Source organism: Cervus elaphus, chromosome 12, assembly GCF_910594005.1.
Source record: "Cervus elaphus chromosome 12, mCerEla1.1, whole genome shotgun sequence".
Taxonomy (NCBI): Eukaryota; Metazoa; Chordata; class Mammalia; order Artiodactyla; family Cervidae; genus Cervus; species Cervus elaphus.
This window is the reverse complement of record NC_057826.1, coordinates 92016003-92040253: the sequence shown is the minus strand read 5'-3', so window position 1 is coordinate 92040253 and position 24251 is coordinate 92016003. Positions and strand designations below refer to the sequence as shown.

At 45.0% G+C, this 24251-nt stretch overlaps 1 protein-coding gene across 2 annotated transcripts in view; it reads left to right on the top strand.

Annotated features, from left to right (window-relative positions):
• IQGAP2 (IQ motif containing GTPase activating protein 2) overlaps positions 1-24251 on the top strand; it is a 296931-nt gene that overhangs the window by 113024 nt on the left and 159656 nt on the right. Inside the window, exon 1 of one of the 2 annotated variants that reach the window (XM_043920017.1) lies at positions 20978-21125. The exons of the other annotated variant lie outside the window; for it this stretch is intronic. The gene's annotated coding sequence lies outside the window, so the exon portion shown is untranslated. Of the gene's footprint in view, positions 1-20977; positions 21126-24251 lie in introns of those variants that run through there. 2 annotated transcript variants of the gene reach the window in all.

Below are 24251 nucleotides of genomic sequence, written 5' to 3'. Positions count from 1 at the left end.
TTTTATCAAAAAGATTCTTTACCCTTATAGCCGTAGCACTCACATTCTTGTGGGTATTGAATGGAAAATTCACTTGAAAAGACAGTTAACAGAAATGGCCTCATTGAAGAGATAGGGACAGTTGTACAGTATAAGACTCACTATTAAAAGTGTGAGATACATTAGTTATTCTCTCTGCCTCATCTTCTCAGATCTTGTGGTAACATCAGGACGATGCCGTCCTGTGATTGCACACTAACCTATCACAAATGCATGCCTCGTGCCAGCATACTCAGTGAGGAAGCGCTCACTTTCTCTGCCTTATTTTCATTAAGGAAGCCCGTGCCTGTCCATTGTGCGTGTGAGTCTGGCATCTTGTTTAAGTGCATTCCCGTGAGACTGCCCTGGAGTCTGGATTTGGGGGAGAACTCTGTCTTTCTTTGCATTTTCTAGTATGAGAGAGATGTTACCTGATCCTCAGAGAATCTTGGCGGCAGTCTAACAGCCATCTCTGGATTCGTTTACTGTTGTTTCATAAGACTGCTTTTTTTTTTTTCTTTGTTTTAACTAATTGTTTCGTTGTTTGCTAATGGAAATGGTTCCGTGCTGGCAGGCGATTGTTAGGCAGTTCTAGGATTTCTGATACATGCGTCATTCTTCATGTCAGAAGAATAAGTTGGCTTTTGGCCCATCATACTTAAAGTTGACTTGAGACTAAAAATCTGGAGCCATGCAAATTTATAAATATATGTACTCCTTAATAGCAGACAGTGTCTTAGTTGATTTAGTGGTGAAATCTTCAATGAAAGATTTTTTAAAAGATGGGGGGTAATGGTGAGCATTTTGAGATAGTCTGGGAAAGGAGAGAATCAGAGAAGAAAAGCGTGTGAGGCAGGCTGGGTAGGAAAATTAAGAGATTTAGGCTCTGGGGTAAGAGAAGGGGTTCTTGGGGTTTCTTCTGCCAGGAGCTCCTTTAGCAGTCTATCGAAGTCTATGGAACTCCTATCATAATTGTTTTACATAAGACACATAGGACTGCAAAGGAAGCCAACTATATTGAAAAACAGTTATGAAAATATTTGAGAAAAGAAATGTGTGATAGGGTAGTATATGCTTCTTTACTAATGTACAAAAAAGCTCTAGGATCTAATGACTACTGTAATTTTTAAGTTATGATGAGCATAAATAATATTTTTAAATTGATAGCAACTGTATGGAAAATATATTTATTGGTGACAAAGTCAGGTTCTGCCAACAACTATTGTGGTTGGTTGCTTTTATTCATAATTGAAAAGTGTTAGTCACTCAGTGGTATCCAACTCTTTACGACCCCATGGACTGGGGCCCACCAGGTTTCTCTGTCTGTGGAATTCTTCAGGCAAGAATACTGGAGTGGGTAGCCATTCCCTTTTCCAGGGGATCTTCCCAACCCAGGGATTGAACCCAGGTCTTCTGCACTGCAGGCAGACTCTTCACCATCTGGGCCAACAGAGTAGCCCATAATTTACAACTGACGGAAAATGTTAAATTTCAAGTAGAAGTGGACAAAAAGTGAAATATAATTATTTTCCTATCCCAGTCTCTAGAGAGAAGCCTGTCAGGTTAAGATCCCCCTGGTTAGAGGGACTTGGCTTAGATATTAATTTGGCCATTTACTGGCTATGTGACCTTGACCAAGTTAACCTTATATGGTATGTTTCCTCATCTATAAAGGGTGGATGTACCTACTTTGAGGAGTTACTGGAAAGTTTCAGAAGAGCATGAATAGCCCAGTTCCTTGTGGAAAGAGGGTGACTTGAAGCATATTGCTTCCTCTAACTGGCTTTCTTTTAGCGGTTATATTATAAAATGAACTTACTGCATCTGCTGACATACTAAGGCAGACTTTCCACTAGGGAAGGGCGCTAGAGCACAGATTTTATAGAGAACAAAAGACTCCTTTTACCTTTAGATTTCCTTAAGGATTCTTGAACCTTAGGGGGTAAGTTATGGTATAATGTGAAGGAGAGAAAGCATTATTAAATATTTGAGAAGGATCTGAATAAGAAAGACCCTCCTTGCCTTGTAATCTGAAGGCTTTACTTGCAAAGAGATGGCTTTGGGCTGGTTGTAAAGATTTCAACTAGGAGTAGCCTTGCCTCCCAGGGCTTCCCTTCCAGTGGCTCAGCAGCAAAAGAATCCGCCTGCAACGTGGGAGATGCAGGAGACTCGGATTCGATCTCTGGGTTTAGAAGATCCCGGGGAGAAGGGAACAGCAACCCACTCCAGTATTCTTGCCTGGGAATCCCCTGGACAGAAGAGCCTGGCAGGCTACAGTCCATGGGGTTGTAAAGAGTCAGACATGCCTGAGCAACTGAGCGCGCGCGCGCGCACACACGCACAGCCTTGCCTCCCCGCCATGAGGTCCCCTCATGATTGATTGCCTGAGGATATGAACATGTCTTGGCTGCTTCTAGAAGGGGGAGTTTCTATCGCATTCTTGGGTCACACATTCTACACCTACAGAGCCCCCCAATCTGGTCACACTATTACATTCTGGTTTTATGAGTAAGGACTTCCCTGATAGCTCAGTTGGTAAAGAATCTGCCTTGAATGAAGGAGACCCTAGTTCTATTTCTGGGTCGGGAAGATCCCCTGGAGAAGGGATAGGCTACCCACTCCAGTATTCTTGGGCTTCCCTGGTGGCTCAGCTGGTAAAGAATCCATCTGCAATGCAGGAGACCTGGATTTGATCCCTGGGTTGGGAAGATCTGGAGAAGGGAGTGGCTACCCACTCCAGTATTCTGGCCTGGAGAATTCCATGGACTGTATAGTCCATGGGGTCGCAGAGTTGGACACGACTGAGCAACTTTCACTTTGCATTCATAAGATATGGTCTAGCTTTATTACTTGACTTGAGGGGAAACTCAGAAGGGTGGGAAGCCTGGTTCTGAACGACGATTTTCTTAAGCAAATGTGCTTCCAGGGCACACGGGTGAGTCCCTTCGCTGGCAGCCACAGAGCGGCCTGTGCACCACACCACGTAAGCATCTCTTTTCTCTGATGGCTTTGAAGGCAGGAGACCGTAGCATTTGATCCCTGCCTTCAAGTGAAGCGTGAGGTCTGTGAGGCAAGGCCGTTTGAGTTTTCCTGTCCCTTGGGTAATACTAACACCCCATTTAATGTCTCCTTTTCATCAAAACCAGATTTGTCGTCTCCCTTATTTCCCAGTGTCTGGCCAAGATAGTGATCTTTATGAAAATAAACTGGCAGTAACTCAAGCCAGATAAGAGAGAAGAGCTTGGTCCCAGCAGAAGGAAGCTGTTACCGGGAACAGACAGAGACAGTGTTTCAGCAGCTCTGAGAAGGTGTGCGCTTGCTTGTCTCACGGGGGCATCCTGCCTCCTGGGGCCATTGGAATCAGGAGAGCGGGGGGACCTGAAGCTCTCCCGACCCCCCGCCGCGGACCCTGCATCCTGCCAGCGCCGCTCACCCTGGACGCCCGCAGTCCACCTCTCCAGCTCTTCTGTGACTTTCCTGATGCAGAAGCAGGAGTGAGGTAGAAAGAGCAAACACTGTCAGCTTTACCTGGGGTGATGAGAAACACAAGGTTTGCAATTTATAGGCAATTGGCAAATGCATTGCCCATAGGCTACTGGTTTTCAACATAGAGTAATTTATTAAATCACCAAGCCAAACACCCTAATTTTCATGTTCGCCTCTGAAGGTATAAATAGAATGCTAGGAGGCTTCTGTGCATTGGCCACTGTGGTGGACATTTATTGTTACTAACCGGTTTATGGGCAGGGGCAGGAAGGAAGTAGCTTATTTGTATTCGCCACAGGTCATATCTTGGCTGCTTGCAGTGTTACTCTTGTCTTGTGTTACTCTAAACTTCAGGGTACCTAAGCTTGTGCTTTATCATGCTGTAGCTTGCTAACTCACCTCCTCCTCTCATGGTTTTTGTTCTTCTGGTCCAAAGCTGTCCAATCAGAAGGACGATAGCGTATTCCTTAAAGGCTGCTTCCACAATGTCATTCTCTTGTTTAAAAACCTTCCGTTTGCTTCCCTATCAAGTCTCAGGTCCACTGGCCATCACGCTCTCAGGCGAAGCCCTTTTATCTTAAGTCACCTGTTCTCTGATCACCAGTGTGGATCACTGGCCTCAAAAGTGTGTTTGTTTGCTTTTTTTTTAATTGTCAGGTATCCCTTGTTCCTTCCTATGCTTTCACTTGGGGGATTCTCTCTCAGTCAAACTCTTTCCATTCTCCCAGACTTGGTTCTGTTTTCCTTCTTCCTGCCTGGAGCCATTAGATCTTGGCCCACATCCTTCACCAGCATCCTTGTATCCTTCTCTCACTGCTTCTCCTACACATTGGGGTTATTTGGTAGACTTGGTGTTATATCGGTCTTGGGTTTTTTCACTTGTGGTTTGTTTTCCCTGCAAGTTAAAGTTCCTCAACAGAGTGGACTCTGCTCTATTTACTTTATGTATAACAATTCTAGCAACTCACCAGCACACAGTAAGTGTTCACAAAGTATTTAGAAACAGACAAAAGATAACCACAAGTTAGACATTCTGTAGGAGGCGATAGAGCCTTGATGTGGTCACCAGCATTAAGTGCATCTGTTTTACAGAACCAGAAACTCAGTTTTTCCCTACTGTATTTAGCATTGATCCAGGCTCAGGGAACTGATTCATAAAAATCAAGCCCAAGTTAATGATCACCCATTCATTCACAGTGAGACTTCTACCTTCTGGGCAACTGGAGTGTCTGTCAGCTGCTCAGCACATTCTTGTCCTTGGGGCGAGGTTTCCAGAAGGTTGTTGTGGGGCTGTGGATGGCCAGGAAAATGTGTTTAAATCAACTCCGAGACCCTGGCCTTTGCTCTCTAGACTCAAGGGACACTGGGCCAGGTTTTCACTCTTCCTACAGAAGATTCTTTGCTTTTAAAAATTGAAGGCCTGATCTGCAGACTTAGGAGTGAAACCTGGACAGTGACATTCTCCAGGTCAGATCTGATTTGCTGGAGAAGCAAAGGGAAGGTAATTTAGACACAAGTAAAAGAACCTTCAAGAGTCTAGGGAATAGAATTTCCCAAGATGTAACTTTGGATGTGACCCAGTGATAGGCAAGGACCAGATGAATGGTATCACTGAGCTGAGAGAATGCGGGCTTCTCAGAACAGGGAGGGGACAATTTCAAGATGGCAGGTGGGAGTATTGAGTGATACCAAGGGGAAATCAGAATCTTGAGAGCCAAGTATGACTGATGTCTGGTTAGTTTCTTTATTTTGTTGTTCCTGAAGCTGATTTGGCTGACAATTTACAATGAATAAGGGTTGCTGCAGACAAGTAGTTTTCAAACTAAATTAGCTCAATAACTTTTACATGGGACTGTACAGTATACAGAATAATACAGAGTAATGTGTATAGGTATAAAATGCTTATTTTTAAAGTATGATTTAATATGAAATTCATAATACTATAAACCAGTAGATGCTGTGGGGGATTAATTCCTAAGGTAACTGCTGATGGTCCTTTTCACATTGATGAGTATTTTTATGAGCTGAGAGCTGTGTATTTACTAGGAGCGTCTTTGTCCCATGGACGAGGTCAAGGGGTGTTTTGAAGTGGCGTGAGCTTGGGGAAATCTGGTTGAATGCACACTAACTGATGGGCTAGTGTAGAAGAGTTTGCCGTCTCTGAGCAACTGATAATCACTCAGACGTGGAAGAAGCTGGATGGCAGTCCTTTGCAGCTGTCAGCCGCGAGGTTTGCCCAGCGCACGTGGGAAGACAGAGTTCACTTGGTCTGGGGCGGAGGCTGAACACCTTCAAGTGAAGGGTCAGAGGATTTTGAGGCCACTGGGTCCCTGTTGAAACGACTCAACTCCACCCAGTAGCATGAAAGCACTTATAGACAATACGAAACCACATGCATGCAGCAGGGTTCCAATCAAACTTTATTTATGGACGCAAATGTGATTTTCACATAAACTAAATATCATGAAATATTGTTCTTTGTTCAAAGTTTCCCACCCATTTGAAAATACGAAAAAAATCCTTGACCCACAGGCTATGATACACCCATTTCCAGTGTATGACATGTAATATAGGTTTAGGAGAGAGATGGTACAGAATACAGGCTGCTGTAGGTTTGCAGTAGAGTGAATGGTTACTTCATTCACTGTTTTCTTGGCGACCGATAGTTCATTCATTTTCAAAAGTTGTTGTCAAAGCTCATGAGTATCTCAGCTGGTTTCTTCAAAGTGATTATCAACTTTGCTAAGATACTTGGTCTCTAACTAAAATACTGTTTTTGTCAGATTTCACAGGCTGTGGTTTAGTACTCGGTTTCTCCTGTTTCAAAACAAATTGTGTATGTACACAAATATGTGTATTTGCACGCATGCACACATACACTCCCCACATTGGAGCACCCTTTACCTTAACAACTTCAAGTTCTTCTGGTTTTCTTTTTCATTCACCACTTTGGGGTTCTTCATTCTCCAGTGTTGGTTTATTTCTGAATGTACATCTTACTTTTCTTAGCTTCTCTGATGAAGTCCTGTTTCTTCCTAGTCTCACTGCCAGAGGAAACCACAAAAAGGATTTCTTAAAATAAAATTAAGAAAACAAAGTAACGAGCTGTGGCTCTTGTCTGCTTTGAGAAGAATCAAAGTTTGAGGTCCACAGTTGGCGTGCAAACCCCAGGTGCAGAATTCACTCGAGTGGGAGCCTGTGGCAGAGAAAGCAGAAGAATGGCATTTGGACATTTACAAAGATCCCAGAGGTGCACTTGTGTTCTGATGACTAGAACTATTGCTGACCCAAAGTTAGTAGATTAAGGCTGACACATGGACTTCATTACTGGGAACAGTGTCTTTTTTGAAAATGCATTTAATTATTCAAGAAATATATGAACATGTTCTTGTCTTTTAAAATAATAGGGATAAATCAAATTTTCCATTTGACATTGCCCCCTGCCCAATACTACTTCTGTCCCTGGGGGTAACCATCGTTATTTTTTCAAATATTTATTTATTTTATTTATTTATTTGGCTGTGCCAGGTCTTAGTTGTGGCAGGCGGGATCTATCGTCCCTTACTTCCTCCTGGCCCCTGGGAGCCCAGTGGTCCCCCGTCCAGGCCTGCCTGCTGAGGTCAGCTTGCTGCTCCAGACAGACCTAGAGGTCTGAACTGAAGACAGGCTCCCAATGGGCTCATTCTTGCCTGTACTTCAGCCCATGGAAACACCTACCCTTCTGCTCCGCAGACAGAGGACGAGCCAGTCCTAATGCTGACAGAGCTTTCTTTCCTTCGCTGGCCACAAGGACCGTCAGCCCCCCACCTCTCGTGGCCCAGGTGCCCAGGAAGGAGGCAGACAGCAGCTCACATGCCCCCTCACTGTGGACAGATGACTTCTATGAAACTCGCCAGCTGGTCTTGTTGAAAACCCCTCTGTGACGCCAGAAGGTGAAATGTCCATCCTTGTCCCAGTGCACAGAGGGGGCTGTGTGTGTGTGTGTGTGTGACCGGGGCAGGGAGGGGCATCTCAGAGCAGCTCTTTCCAAAGAAATCCTCTCTCAGACTCTCTCCAGGCCCTCGTTACGGGAGAGACACTCACGTCTGTTTTTCTGTTATCTCCCTGTGGCACATTTTCCAGGGTGGACTGTTTGATGCCTCACTGTGATGTCTGATATTGCTGGTGTCTGGTGTTATAGGCAAAACTTCCAGTGTAGTGTCCTAATTACACGGATTCACCTCGTCCCTAGAGACAAGGGCAGTCATTGATCAAAGTGGTTATGTGATGGGACACCATCAAATTGCTCACCAGTGGGGTCTCGGGTACACGTCACACACTTGGCAACACTTTATTAAGTTGGCCTTTAAATTTTTTGACAATATTTTTTTAACTTTTTAAAAAATTGAAGTATAGTTGATTTACAGTTGTTAGCTTCAGGTATACAGAAAAGTGGTTCAGATATATATACACACATACATATATATATGTACATATATTCTTTTTCAGATTCTTTTCATTATAGGTTATTACAAGATATTGGATGTAGTTTCTTGTGCTATACAGTAGGTCTTTGTTATTTATTTTATATATGGTAGTGTGTATCTATTCCCAAACTCCTAATTCATTCCCCCACTTTCTACTTTGGTAACTGTAAGTTTGCTTTCTATGTTTTTGATGATCTCATAAAGAAAAAAACTTAGCTCACTATTTTAATCTTTTTCTTTACTAAGTAGCTCTTGGGCCTTCTTGTTATTCTTTTCTGTCCATGAGTTGCTTCTTATTATCCTTTGCTCAATTAAGAAGTATATCTTTTTTAAAAAAATTGGTTGGTCATTCTTTGTATTTTCAGAATACTAATCCTTTGTTATGTGGCAGACATTTTCTCTAAGCCTGGCCTTGTCTTTTAAGTTTGGGAAATTGGAGTACATCAAAGGCACCATAAATAATTTTCCTCTCTAAGACCTTTGTTGTGTCTGGCTTAAGAAGGCCTTCCTTCTTCAAGGTTATAAACATAGTCCCCTATATATCCTTCTAATGCTTTCATAGTTGGAATTTTTTAATGTTAGAGACTTAATCCATCTGGAATATTTTTGTGAACAGTAGGACTGTAACAATTTTTTTCCCCTAATGGAGAGCCAGTTCCCTCAATACTCTTTTTGTGAAAAGCCAGAAGCATGTTCCATGGCCATTGGGTTAAGAGCATTCAAAGAACTTGTTAAAGATGTTGGGCATGAGCAAGAATGACAGATTCTTGCTAAACATCCTGAAGGTCAAGATTAGGTGGCTTCTCTGTGCAGTGTTCCTTGTAGCAGTATACACCCAAGATCCCTGTCAGGGCATTTAACTAGAGATAGACTAAAATCTCAGCATCTCCGGATTCTCATGAGAAAACCATTGCAGGCAGCTTGTTCACCATTGTACATTTCTTTCTAAGAAAGGGCAGATTTTTACGTAAACATATCCCGTGTAAATTTTTTATCAGGTCTACATAGTTAAGTTGCTTTGAAGAAGGTATATTAGATATTCTTTTTTAAATGAACCTCTCATTCATCTCCATTACTACCTTTTTTAAAAACTATATGACTTTTTTTTTTTTTTGGAGCAGTGTCACGTTCATGGCAAAATTGAGCAGAAGGCAGAGATTTCCCGTGTTCTCTCTGCTCCCACAGACATGCAGCTTCCTTTGTTATCAACACCTACCCCCCAGCCTGGAACACTTGTTACCGTTTGTGAACCTGCCCTGACTCCATCATAACCACCCGAAGTCTAGTTTAACTACAGTCCGTTCTTGGTGTTGCCCCGTGTATGGACTTGGACAAGTATATGACAGCCTGTATCCACTATTGAAGTACAGGCTGCTCCCATCAGAGCATCATAGAGAGTGGTGTCACTGCTTTTAACAGTCCTCTGTGCTCGACCCATTCATGCCCCCCTTCACTCCTACCCCCAGCCTCTGGCAACCACCAGGCATTTTACTGTCTCCATGGTTTTGCCTTTTCCAGAATATCTTATGGCTAGAAACACGCGATATACAGCCTTTTCAGATTAGTTTCTTTTCACTTTGTACTATGAACTTAAGGTTCATCTATGTCTTCTCATGGAAAAGGAAATGGCAACCTACTCCAATGGTCCTGCCTGGAGAATCCTATGGACAGAGGAGCCTGGTGGGCTACAGTCCGTGGGGTCGCAAAGAGTCGGACACGACGGAGCAACTAAACAGCAGCAGCAGGCCTTCTCATGGCTTGAGACTCATGTCTTTTTAGCCCTGAGTAATATTCTATTGTCTGGATATACCACAGACTGTTTATCCATTGGCCTCCTGGAGGACACCTTGGTTGCTTCAGAGTTTTGGCAATGATGAATAAAGCTGCTATAAATGTCTGTATGTTTTTACATACAGGTTTTCTTGTGGACCTAAGTTTTCAACTCCTCTGGTACATACCAAAGGGGTGTGGTTGCTGATTGTATGGTAAAAGTATGTTTAGTTTTGTAAGAAGTGACCAAATTGTCTACCAAAGAGGCTGTACAATTGTGCATTCCCAGGAAAGAATGAAAGACACCTTTGCTACCCTTTGTTATTGTCAGCATTCTGCATTTTGGCCGTTCTAATGTGCACGTATATTGTATCAGCTCATAGTTGATTCACTTTGTTGTACAACAAAAACTAACTGAACATTGTCAAACAAGTATACTCCAATTTAAAAATTAATTATTTTAAAAAAGAATAAAAGATCTGACCTTCCCTAGATCTCCCCATCATTGTTCCAGGTTTCACAGTTAGATTGAGGCTCATTGCCGTCAGCATTGAGAAAGTAGTCCAAGGTGCAGCGTGAGTAACAAGCATATTTACTTAGACTTTGTGTTTTGTGTTTCTTTCCTGGTATCAAAGACAGTAACGATTGCTGGTTAGAATCCAGAATTTTCCCCTGGTTTTATCTAAATCCTTGGACATAGAGAGATTGAAATATTTGACCTTAGAGCAGAGAGGATGGATGGCAGGTGCAAAGGTTAGGAGACGGAACACGCCAGAAGTTGAAAGAAGGCCCCAGAGGCAAGGAGTAGGGTGAGGCCAGGCAGTAGTCAGAGGCTGGGGCTCACTCAGGGCCTTGTGGCCACATGAGGGCTTTGGGCCTGGAATTCAAGGCAATGGTTGCCACCGAAGGGTTTGCAGCATAGTGACAAGATCAGGCTTGTATTAGACAAGAACTTTGCATGGAGACAGTGGTGGTAGGCAAGAATGGATCCAGGAAGGAAAAAAAAAAAACAGTTTAGGAACCTTTTGCAGTGATCCAGGTGAAGGATACTTGAATACTTTACCTTAATTGGATTTTCAAGTAGAAAAATATTGACATCTTTGTTTTCAAAAGTAGAATAAAAGTCTGTAAGCTACAAGTACACTATTTGAAAAAAGGCAAAAAAAAACCTTTTCTTTTCCTTCAAACCTCAGTGCCATTAAAAAAAAAGAAATCAGATCTGTACCGGATGAGTTCCTTGGTTGGCAGAGTCCTCTGCAGAATGGCTGTATGGACCCTCATTCAAAAAGTAAGAATTTCAAAATGGTGACAGTAGAGTGTTAAACCGAATATGGGCCCTTGTCTTCTGCCTGCCTTGGGTCTATGAGATACTAAGACTTCAGTGCCCAGGAAGCTTCTCTTGGCCAGTTCCAATAAAAGGCTGGTGATTCCTCTAGTACAGGCAGAGAGGCAACTTGTGCAGGTCAAAGTCCTAGTTATCCTAACCTGTGGGGACTGGTCAATTGCAGAGAGTGTTGGAAGACAAACAGGTAAGTATTATGACTAGATGAGATCAATAGGAAAGATGGTAGTATTATTTTTATTCACTGTGGTTGATAAAGACATAGCTAAGAAGAGTGAAAAATGCTAACTTTACACCTGTTCCTTAGAACTATTCCTTACCAGTATGTATGCATTTAATTGGTTTTCTTTTGAATAGTTTTGGGGACCACTAGCTTGGGCAAAAAAAGTTTTCTGTCAAATTGTGGGATTGTTTTAATTTTTTCACATGAGGAATTTGTGGGATACCATTTCTAACATCCATTTTAAATGTTAGGATCCTTCTTCATTTATTATGTACCTTTAGAAAATGGTTTGAAAAACTAGCTAAGCTTTTCATTAGAGGTATCAAATTTTCAAAGTTCTTGGACTATTAAAACTGAAAACAAGCAACCTAGATGCCCATCAGCAGATGAATGGATAAGGAGGCTGTGGTACATATACACCATGGAATATTACTCAGCCGTTAAAAAGAATTCATTTGAACCAGTTCTAATGAGATGGATGAAACTGGAGCCCATTATACAGAGTGAAGTAAGCCAGAAAGATAAAGAACATTACAGCATACTAACACATATATATGGAATTTAGAATAGATGGTAACGACAACCCTATATGCAAAACAGAAAAAGAGACACAGAAGTACAGAACAGACTTTTGAACTCTGTGGGAGAAGGTGAGGGTGGGATGTTTCGAAAGAACAGCATGTATATTATCTATGGTGAAACAGATCACCAGCCCAGGTGGGATGCATGAGACAAGTGCTCAGGCCTGGTGCACTGGGAAGACCCAGAGGAATCGGGTGGAGAAGGAGGTGGGAGGGGGGATCAGGATGGGGAATACGTGTAAATCTATGGCTGATTCATATCAATGTATGACAAAACCCACTGAAAAAATAAATAAATAAATAAAGGAAAAAAAAAACCTGAAAACATAATGCATATATTTGTGTATATATATTTATATATGTATAATATATTTAATATATATTTTAACTTGCTGATGTCACAGAAGGAAGATTAGTGGCTGTGGAATGTGATAATTTGAGATATTCTGAAATTGGGTACTTGTCATTTTTATTTGTATTACGTTGACATGCTGAGTCTGTACTGGAGATAACTTGAGGGCAAAGTTTGAATACCTTTGAAGCATAGCTTACGTTTCTAGGAAAAAGAGCTTATACTGACTACACTTATGCTGAGTCCCCTTCAGCAGTTTTCAGTGACTCACAGCCCTGATATTTGCTTAGTGATTCAACCAGCAAGGAGATTGGCTGCTGAGGTAATTTGGTTCCCATAAGTCCTCAGGTTATGCTGTTAAAAGGTTAATAAAGGCCTTTTCTAAGTAGCATACGATCGTGGCTTCCAGGGACTTTGGGGCAATCTAAAATGCTACCTGTAGCGGTGGGCCTTAAGGGTAATATTAATACATTCTCTCAGTCCCACAAGAACAGTTCTGAACAGTTGACATTAAACACTGCAGAATTCCAAAGTGCAGACAGCTTGGCAAGTTTGAATTCTGGTGCATTCTGTTCAGAACTAGAGTTTTTTTTTCTTTTTTTTCAATAGCGCTTTTGTCTTTCCGCTAAAGGTCAGACTGCACTTGTCCAGTGCTGGCGTTCCCTTGTGAGCATTAGTAGGGAGGGGCTGGACATATTGACTTAGTTTTTATATTTGTAATAACCTATCGCAGCGTCAGAGTTTATAGATTCAAAAGTGGAAATTACAATGTTTGCCTTTTAAACTGCCGATGAGCTGCTGCCAATGGAACATTCATAGCTCTCCTTTTGGTGGTTCCTTTCATGCCTCTTAGAGCTTTGGTGCCATGGGGAGAACCAGCATGAGTGTTTAGTGTCAGGCTTAGTTAGAATCCTGGTCCTGTCGTTTGGACCGCTGATGGAACAACCTATGTAATGCAGGGGTCACACCACTGCCTGGCAGAGCTCTTGGGTAAAGTCCCTGGCATGTTGCCAGCCACACAGTGATGGCAGCATACACGATCAGTCACCTGGGACAACACCTAGGAGAAGGGGTAAGGCTGAGGGCCATGCCCTTCTTTTCCCTGGGCTCTGGGGATTGGCAGAGGCCTTAGGCTGAAGCCCATTGCTTGGGCGGTGATGGCGAGGAGCCCACAGCTGGCTCCCGCAGTAGGAGTACAGTCCTGCTATAAGGTTTTCAGCTGCACACAGTGTGTTCAGGGAGAGCTCCTAGTTTGTGTGTGTTTAACCCTCCGTGAGCGTGGCTGGGCTCTTCGGAAGCCTCATTGTGCGGGCACTCTCTCCAGGCACTTGCAGCTTGCACCCCGCTCGGTCAAATCCCCCATGCCCGTCCCGGCTGATTTACTGGGCTCGGGCCGGCATTCCTTAGTCCTGGGAAACCGCCTCACCTCCTGTCTGCTCTCTTCCGATCTCCAGCTCCTCCCCGTGTGGCAGGAAGCTGGGAGCAGGGGTCTGCCAGCTGTGAAGACGGTGTGTCCCCCTGGTCACCCTGCTGCAGGGAGCCACTGTGTGGATCGAGTGGGGCTCTCTCGCGGCCGGGCTTAGCTTCCCCCTGCCTCCTCTGCACAGGCCCGTCCGGAGGGTGCAGGCTCTCCTGTTGTCATTGCCAGGTGCTGCCCCCACCCCCCGCCCATCACAAACTAGCTGCTTGGGGTCGAGTGTCCTGCTGCCTGGCCCAGCAGGTGCCTGGCAGCTGTAGGGCTCCCACCCTGCTAACCTCAGCACTCCTGCAGAAGGGACCGTGCAAACCGTGGGGTCCTCCCCCACTAAGGACTAAAGAACTGGGACGGAAAGGGCGTATTCCCACCTTCTTTCCTGGTGTACTGCACCTGGATCCCTTTAATGTCTCTTTGCCTGGGGCTCCTGCAGTGGGCCTCCCCTCTTCCAAAATCTCTGTGCCAGCCTGTATTTCTAGGTATCCCCTCAATCCAGATTATGGATGCCAAGTTCTCCCAGCTCCCTAACATACCGCATTCTGCGGCAGCGCCAGCCTGGGGTGAGCCTGTGGGCTCTTCTACAGCTCAGCCAGGCAGGGAGCAGGCTGCCTGGTTCCCCTCTTGCAGGTACCTCGGTCTCTCCTAGAGATTCTCTTAGAACCCTCTCATCCTCTTAACATGTTTAGGAAGCCAGTAGGAACTTGCACTAGGAACGTGCCCTCCCCCTCAATTACTCTCCCTTTCCTTGGGGGCTGGGTGGAGGGAAGGGCTGTGGTCAGCCAGTGGGACTGGTCCTGTGACCTCTTGCTAAGCAGTAGGGGGCAGTGTCTGTATATACGTGGTCATGGCTTTCTACGTAGGGTACCCCTTTCATGGATCACAGCTTTGTCATGACGAAGGCTTGCATAACTCAATGAAGCAATGTACCATGCAGGGCCACTAAGATGGACTGGTCATAGTAGAGAGTTCTGACAAGAGGTGGTCCAGTGGAGGAAGAAATGGCAAAACCACTTTAGTATTCTTGCTGCGAGAGCCCCGCAAATAGTATGAAAAGGCTAAAAGATATGACACTGGGAGATGAGCCCCCTAGATCAGAAGGCATGCAATATGCTACTGGGGAAGAGCAGAGGCAATTCCTAATAGCTCCAGAAAGAAGGAACCAGCCATTCTTTCCTTTAGGGCCAAAGAGGAAACGGTGCTCAGTTGCGATTGTGTTTGGTGGTGAGAGTAAGGTCCAATTCTGGAAAGAACAGTATTGCATAGGAACCCAGAGTACTGGGTCCATGAATCAAGGTAAATTGGATGTGGTCAAACAGATGCCAAGAGTGAACACCAACACCAACACCAACATCACTGGGAATCAGTGAACAGCAAAAGGAGAAGAGGATGGCAGAGGATGAGATGTTAGATAGCATCACTAGCTCAATGGACATGAATCTGAGCAAACTCCAGGAGTTAGTGAAGGACAGAGGAGCCTGGTGTGCTGCAGTCCATGGGGTTGCAAAGAGTCGAACATGACTTAGTGATTGAACAATAAAAAGTAGGGTACTTCACCCCATTGTCCCCAGCTGTAGGCCTTGCCTGTGATTCTAAGAATACAGGGGAAATCCCACTCAACTCTATCTTTATACTGGAATGTTCTCTTTCTGTAAACACCTGCCATTTCATGCTGGGATGGTCTTCTCATGCATCCGTTCCTACAGAACCAGGTTAATGCCCCCTCGTGCCTGTGGAGGCTCTGAGATGCTGAGAAGGGTGTGGCCCGGGTCTCCACGGACATGGCTGTGGTGTGAATGTCTCCACAGTTCACATGTTGATATCCTAAGGCTGAAGGGGTGGTATTAGGAGATGGATTTGGGGGAAGACTGATTCTTGAGCGTGGAGCCCTCATGAACAGGGGATGAGTGTTGTTACAAAGAGGCCTCACAAGTTCCCTGGCTCCTTCGACCATGTGAGGACACAGGAAGACGGTCCTCACCGGCCATGCTGGCGCCCTGGTTTTGGACTTTCGAGCATCCAGAAACAAGCAACACATCATTTCAATTAGCTCTAGGGATAGGAAGTTCAAGGTTCTTCAAGTTTTCTTCCGTGTCAGTCTCCTGACTGCTTGCTAGCAACTGGGATATGCAAAGGTGTGTTCTGCTGGAGAGATGATTTGATTCGTTGCTGCTGTTGCTTGACACTCATTTACCCAAGAGACAGTCACCATCAACTGACCGTCTCCCTTTAAATAGTAGAACTGACAGTAGGGGCTAGTAAGCTCCTTCCCTGATTATTTATTCAGCACACAGGAAAAAGAGAGATGTGTGAGTGAGCGGTGAGCCCTATGTGGGGAAACCAACCTGGGAGCGTAGGACACACCCTAGCGGGGTGGGGGTCGGGGGCTGGAGGTGTGGAGCTCAGAGGGCAAGGGGCCGGAATAGGCTGAGTGGCAGTGGGAGTGGAGAAATGGAAAGACATAGCCCAGGGTTGGTGGAAACCCGTGGCTGATCAGAAGGAGAACAGGAAGGGACGCTGCAGTTCCCATCTGGGGCCCATGAGAGGAGGGGGTATCCGGCTCAGAAACAGGGAGTTAGAAGAGCGATTCTAGGGTGCGGAAGATCAGGGCCTCCTCTAGCCTACAGTGCCTCTGTGCAGACGGAAGGGCGTGCCCTCCCCCGGACAGAGGGCCTGGCCAGGCTGGTCCCCTGGGTGGGGACCCTTGGCTCGGCGTGCCACCTATACGGCCGGATGCAATGGCCCTGTCTAAGATTCCTGAGAAGCAGCAAGACTGATAGTCACTGCACTTCCTTGAGGCCACAGCCAGGCTGTGAGATCCAAGGGGTTGGTGGTCGAGGGAGAGGGGGAGATGTTTGTTCCTGTACTGGTTGCTTGGGAAGCCAGCAAGTAACAAAAGCCCCTCCTTTGGACTGTCTTCTCTATGGATATTCCTATGATTCTTTCTTTTTTTTTTTTATTATGGTAATATATAGGGCAGAAAACTTACCATTTTAACCAGGCTTAAATGAACAGTTCGGTGGCATTAGTCTGTTTACAGTGTTGTACCACCTCGCTGCCTCCCACCTCCAGTACTGTTCTATCTCGCAGTCCTGAGCCCTGCCCCTTAAACGTGAACCCCCCATTCCTGCTCTGTCCCACCCCTGGAAGCCTCCAATCCTCTTACACAGAAAGAGGATGACTGTGAGTATTCCAGGTACCTCCTGTAAGTGGAAGGACACAGGATTTGCCCTTTTTTCGGTCTAGCTTATTTCAGTTTAGCAGAATGTCTTCAAGGTTCATCCACGTTGTGGCTTATATCATAATTGTATTTTTAAGGGTGAACAATAATCTGTTGTGTGGATGAACCACATTTTATTTACACATTTGTTGGTGGACACTTGAGTTGTTTCTATCTTCCAGCTGTTGTGAGGGTGCTGCTGTGAACATTGGTAGACAAGTATATCTCTGTTTGAGTCCCTGTTTTCCATTCCTCAGGGGTATATATCCAAAAGTGGAATTGTTGGATCATATATAGTTCTGTGTAACTTTTTGAGAAACCACAGAACTGGTTTCCACAGTGGCTGCACCATTTTATATTCCCACCAGTAATAATTGAGGGTTTCAGTTTATCTATATCTTCACCAATATTCGTTATTTTCTGTGTGGTTTTTTTTTTTTTTCCCAATGGCCACCCTAAAGGGTGTGGTGATATAGCATTGTGGTTTCAATTTGCATTTCCCTAATGTCCCAACTTCTAGTGTATTTTTATCATAAATTTAGTCATTATATAAATATAGTGCCTTGCCTTTTTCTTTACTTTTTTTTTTTTTTAAGTTCTACTTTGCAAGACCGTGCAGAGAAAGAGCAGTTATTAACCCTACAAATTCATGCCCAACCTTCACCCATCTGAAAACATATAGGGTATATTTTCACTTCCCTTCGAGATGTTATAAAAGTTTAAGATGTGTTTCATTAGACATGCAGGATTTATTTTTTAATTAGTTCTGAGCATTTAAAAATCAGGAGCTCATAAAAACCTGAATTTCCCACTTCTAAGGAAATCCTGCAGGTGGGGCGCCCGAGGTCCAAGTTCCCACAAAGAGCTGGAACGGCCCCAGCTCCCTGCAGCCCACCACTCCCCCTTGGCAGTACCTGCCTCATGCCTGCAGGCATCTGTTTGCCAGCCCTGCTAGAGTGGATTTTCTGAGGCTAAAGCTAGTCTGGATTTCTTCCAGTTTGTGTTAATAATTTAGGTGATTAGAAGTGACTAACACTTCTGCTCTGCCTGGCTACTTAATACCTCCACTGATGCTCTCTCTCCGGGTAAGTTCAGCAATCTCCTTGTCATCTAGCCTTGCATGCCTCAAGCCCCGTGGGGATAGGTCCTGCCAACAGATTGTTCCCTATTGGTTAACTGTCACTTTCCATTTGAGTGTTTCCTCTTAGCTGCAGCCCTTTGAGATTCTGTTTCTGTGTGGGCAGAAGGCACGTACGCTCTCTTCTTCCGTGTGTTGACCCCTCATTCGGAGTTCCCGCCTGTTGTTCTTGGTGACCATACATGGAAATCTACTTTTCACCCATGCAGGGGCTCGATTTCTACGTGTGTGAGTGTGTGGGAGTATTCTGTGATGTGCTAGAATTACGGCTGCAGACATAAGCATGGTCCCTGTCCGTGGCCTGGAAACACAGTTAGCACTGTTTGCAGACATTAGATTGTGAAGGTGCTAACCGGCCGGCTTTGGGGCCTGTGTCTCACAGATAATCAGGGCTGAGGTGGAGGCCTCGTGACACCCGAGCCAGCCCCGGAACACCCTCACTGCGCGGTTTGTGACTGCACAGGGCTGACTCTCCTGTCGGTCAAGCCACGTTTCCTGAAACCTAAGAAGGCCGGGGTGTAATAGTGTTCTCTTGTAACCAGCTCCCGTTCCCTAACCCTTCGCCTGACTCCCTGTGGTTTTCAGCCTGTCTCTCTGTGTGGTCCCTAAAGACTTCACTGGAGGTGAAACATCTCCGTGAACTTGGTGGTGGTGGAAGAAGAATGTGTCTGGGGGCCTCAGGCTGACTTGCCTCCCGGCCGCCACTCTCTTGAGTTCCTGAAACTCTCTTGGCCGCTTGTCCAGCCGACTGAGCTGGAAACGCTGTTGGTCCCAGCGGTTTGTGCTTCCTGCTGGAGGGGGAGACCCCGGTGTATATATCGCCTGCTTTTCCGCCAGTTTCTTTTTGTGTCCATCACTCTTTTCCCTCTGTCTGCTTTTTCCTACCTGGACATAACACTCAGCTATAGAGTTTGCATTTTGATTTTCTTACTACATAGAAGTTCACTTTCTGGCTCCTCCTTGCCCTTTCCCCCTAAAAGCTCCACTCGTCTTTCTTTTTCCCCAAGGTGAGTGGGGCGAGACTGCTTATTGTCCCTGTGGACTTGCATTCCCCTTACCCCTGCAAAGGGGAACTTTGCCACAGGAAAAAAAAAAAACGTTGTCTCTCTCAGATGTCAATTTCAATAGAGAACAATGATGAAATTGTTAGTTGAGAGAAACGGTCCTGAATTATGTGTCTGAAAACTCTTACACATCTCAGGGGTTTTCTTGGAGAATTCACTGCGGATGGCACTTGGGGTACTCAGCACAGAACGTGCTGTGGGGTGCTTTCTGCAGGCTCTGCTTTCTAGTAGGTCCACATTAGGGCTGGCCTGGCGGACCCCCTGCCCCCCCGTCACTTCCTGCTTCACAGGCCACTGCGCCCCCGTAGGTGCTGTTCTGACTCAGGAGCCAGCTAGCCGACTGGAAAGACACTGGCTTCTAAGAAAAGAACCTTAGTTGAAACAACTTTAAAACATGCCTTGTTTGTTGAGGTGTGGGGACTCTGGAGCCCCCAGCCATGCCTTTGGATCACAGGAGCATCGGTACTGGTCCGAGCCAAGAGCTGTAGAGACGTAAGGGTGGGGACAGTGTGACAGAGATGGCCGTCCCCAGCTGCCTTTGGTCCTGGGAAGGTATTCTGGGTGGCCGGACTCCAATCAATTATTAGCCTACATATAAAATCAAGGAAGTACAGTGAGCACTGCAGGCAAGGCCGCCCTCTGCCGAGCTGCTTCTGCTTTAGCTGAGTCACCAGGACTTGGGAGGCAAGGTATCCGGCTCTGGGAACCTGGGGTGGGAAGCTGGGATCAAGCTTAGAGAGCTGGGCTGGCTTCTTACTGATTCTGGTATAATTGGGGCATTGTCTCCTCCAGCTGATTTTGAAATAGTAGATGTACAGAATAGGTGCATGCTTATTAAGTAGGTGCTTTGAATTTTTTATTTGGTCAGATTAAAGACAAAATATAAATATTTTGCAATATTGTGCAAATATAAAAGACAAAAACACTAGAAAATTTATATCACAAAGGACTAGCATCTCTTATATACTCCTAAAATCTAATATAATCCTAAAATCTGACGGTCAGAAGGAGCCACCTAATAGATAAATGAAGAAAAGACGTGAACAATGCAAAATTTTAAAGATCCAAAAAGAGAGTATGCAGTGAAAATTATATCCTTTTTCTGCTCTGTTCTCCTTTCCAGATGTAGCCACTTTGCTGGTTTCTTTTGTAGTCTACACCGGATCGTTTCAAGTAGTTATAAATGATTATACTACTACATTTATAATGATACACACACATGTCACTATACAATTGTTATATGATTTGGCAACAAAATTATCTGCACAATTGGCAACATGATTAAATCATCTTCAGTAATGATGTTTTCCTACAGTCTTTTCATCTTGTTTTAAGTAGAAGGAAAATTAGAACCTGGAGTGGGAAAGAAGGGCTTCCATATAAAGCAACTACCATTTCAGAGCATGGGACTCGTCCTGGAGAGGAAATGTCTAGTGGCCTGAAATCGTAGCATTTTGTCCCAATGTCTTCAAACTATGACTGGCTCTGCCTGAGGACCTCAGGTGCGTAGGTTGAGCCAGTCACCCTCTGCAGGGTGACTCATGGAATGAGTGCAAGTGTCTGCCCTCCATTTAAAACATCCTTTTATTTTCAGAGTGTCTTACTTAGAGCTGTTGCCATAGGAATTGATTTCTTAAGTGCCATCGTGGTCAGCAGAGAAGTAAGGAGCTCTGGGTCCCCTGACTTGAGAACGCGTTGGGGAGAGTGCCATCTGCTACCTGCATCTCACATTCTTTCTATCCCACCATCCCTCCTGGCACGGGGTGTAGTCTCGCTGCGACCGTCATCGGCCGTTCCGCTCTCTGTGGTCGGGATGGTCTGTAGCCAGTTGGATGAAGCCCTGCTTCCGTCTTCCCTGGGAGTGCACGAACTGTAAATACAGACACACACAGGAGAAACAGGGATGCCTCAGAAGCTTCTACCAACCGCTCCTCATCCATTTCTCCTGGAGGCCTGTGAACCAGTGACTGGCTGCTCATAAAGACTGTGTCCCGGTGAGGAGAAGCGGTGGGAGTAGACAGAGGGAGGCATTTGCGAAAACATATGTTGGATTCTTTTCATTTTCCTCTGGTGACAGTGATTGATGGCATCTAGTGAGTCCCCATTTGTCACTCCCTTGGTTCAGCTGGTATTGGGGGGTGGGGGAAATCAGTAAAGGCTTGGCCAGGGAAGGAAGAGGCTCTTGATGTGGTCATGAAATGCGGTTTCTTACAGTTAAACTTACCATGAGTGTCTTCTCATGCTGTACTGGAATGCTAAGAGCCACTCTTTAGAACCAGCCTTCATACCTGTATCTTATTCCCCATTGCCAGAAAAAGGTTCACTTTGACCACAAGATACCTATAGTTTAAAGGGAATCAGAGAATGAAGGAAATCCATACTGGATACCATTTTGGCCAATTCTGTGTCTTATATTTTGAAATTGGGCTTGGCTTTAGCCATGCAATTCTCTTGGTGAGAACAAATTGAATATTTGGCTAGGAAGTAGAAAAAGGGTCTAAAAAGCAGAGTTGAGGGTAGGAAGGAGCGTGGTAAATTAGCTAAGTTTACAATGATCTTATTAAGCTTGTTGCTTTCATTTTCCTGCCTACGTTGGGACAAAAAAATGTTTAAAAGTGCAAGAACAGTGATTATTTTGTGGTTAGATCATGTGCGCAATGCAGCCAAGCCCAGGAAGGAGAATCTGCTTCATCAAGTCTTTAGTCTGTTACTTTGGCCAAAATTTGTGCGGAAGCCTCTGATGAGGGTAGACTTGCCAAGAAACTGCTGCTGCATCCTTCTGGTTCTTTCTTCTTTACTTTTCCTCTGCTCCCAGCTCATGGTTATCTTGCAGAATGGAAGGTACTTTTTTTTTTTTAATATAAGTAATTTTATTACAAGATTTTTTTTTTAAAAAAAGCAAAATTGTAACCTTCTCACTCTAGAAAACCCAAAATTTGCTATCGATGCTAATTTCTAAGAGTTTGCTTTGCTGCCATATACAAGTCAAGAAATTAAAGAAACCATGACCTAGTTAGAAACATTCAACATCAGAAGCTTTAAAATCTAACTGTATGTAGTAACCCCTCAAAAAGCTACAACCTGAATTTTAAAAAAGTATTTTCTCTACAAAGAGTCATATCAGTGATACAAAAATCTGTACATATTTTATACTGAAGCTAATATTGAGCTGCGCTTGAATCCGTATTCTTAGCAAAACAATTGTCTGAGCACACAGGCACACTCCACACACATGTCATCACAGGATAGCCATTTATTTCTCATCTTCCTCCTCCCGTTCATCTTCCTCTTCCAGTTCTTTCTTCTTCTTGGAGCCCACTGGCCTGCCAGGGCTCTGCTCTCCCAGTTCATTCTTGCCCTTGGCACAGGACGCAGCAATATCCTTTTCCTATTTCTTTAGCTCAGCCGCTTTTCTGTTCATGCAGCTGTTTATCTTTGGCTGACTGCTCAGACCACATTTCACCCAATTCCTTTGCAGTATCTCCAATGGATAAGCCAGGGTGTTTGCTTTTGATCTTTGGGTGGCGTTGGGAGCAAGTGACCATGCCAGCTTCGTCTCACCTGTAGCAAGTTCTGACGAAGCCAGGTGGCAGAGCCCAGTTTTTGAGTTCAGGTCTCCACGGCACTTTGATCTCTGGTTCTGCTGCAGGCTGGTTGTGGGCCCCAGCTGCCTCCATCCAGAGGACTCTGCATCTTACAGGTTCAGGTAGGTGCAGCCAGGCTGCTTAGGTGTTGAGGATGCAGCTTGGCGAACATGTGGTATCTGGGATCCTTTAGAACATTACACTGAACTGATGCTCACCTGCCTACCTCCTTTTTCTTCCTTTTGGCCAACATTTGTTTCTTGAACACCTATTTTCTATCAGGTGATGCCACAGATCTGGCTTTCCTGGTGGCTCAGACGGTAAAGAACCCACCTGCCGAATGCAGGAGACGTCAGAGACTTGGGTTCAACCTCTGGGTTGGGAAGATTCCCTGGAGGAGGAAATGGTAACCCACTCCAGTATTCATGCCTGGAGAATTCCATGGACAGAGGAGCCAGGTGGGCTACAGTCCATGGGGTCGCAAAGAGTCAGACACGGCTGAGGGACTAATCCCCACCACCGCTCACTCCACAGATGGTATCTGTTTTAGTTCTCATGACATCTCTGTGAGGCAGCTGGAGTTGTACCCAGTTTTTGAAAAGAAGAAACTGCGGCCCAGGGAGATGGTTGCACACAAAGGTGATCACGACGAATTGTAGAACCAGGTCTGAAGCCAGATTTTTGGGAGCCCACAACCCAGGGCACAGCCGCACCCCACAGACACGTCTGAAAGGGAGAGCAGCCTCTTCAGCCAGCCCCAAAGAAAGTGTTCACCTTCATCTTGTGTGATAGCAATAGAGTCAATGAAGATCTGAACTGGTTGTTTTAGAAAAGACTTCACTGTGAGTTTCCGCTTAAGAAATGAACCTTCCGGGACTTCCCTGGTGGTCCAGTGGCTAAGACTCCACACTTTCCAATGCAGGGTGCCTGGGTTTGATCCCTGGCCAGAGAACTAGATCCTCCATGCTGCAACTGAGAGTTCATGTGCTACAACTGTAAATCCAGCATGCCACATGAAGATCGAAGATCCCGTGTGCTACCACTAAGATCTAGTGCAGCCAAATAAATTAAAAATTAATAATAAATAAATATTTAAAAATGAACCTTCCTAGACAGTGAACTTAAGGCTTGTTCACTGTGTTCATCTTAGACAGTTTGTCAGAGCAGATAGGATTGTGGTGGATACATGTGCCATAGAGGTCACAATCGATGAGAATCTCAGCTGTGTAGCTGTGAGCACATTCCTTAACTCTCTGAGCCTCTTTCCTTCCCTGATAAAGGGGAATCATCCCGATCACATCAGGCTAGTGTGAATACATTCATGTAAATGCCGAACACTGTGCTAATCCCACGGGATCTGCTGTTGTTTGTGGTTGGCGTTATTGGTATGCCTGGAGCCCCATTAACGTGGAAACCTGGCTTGGGAACACGTATCAATATTTGTAGCGCCCTCCTTAAATACCATGTAAGCCCTAACTTGTGTAAGGCAAGAACAGAGTAGGTGCGTTGACAGGGGCTGGGCTGGGAGGTGGATGG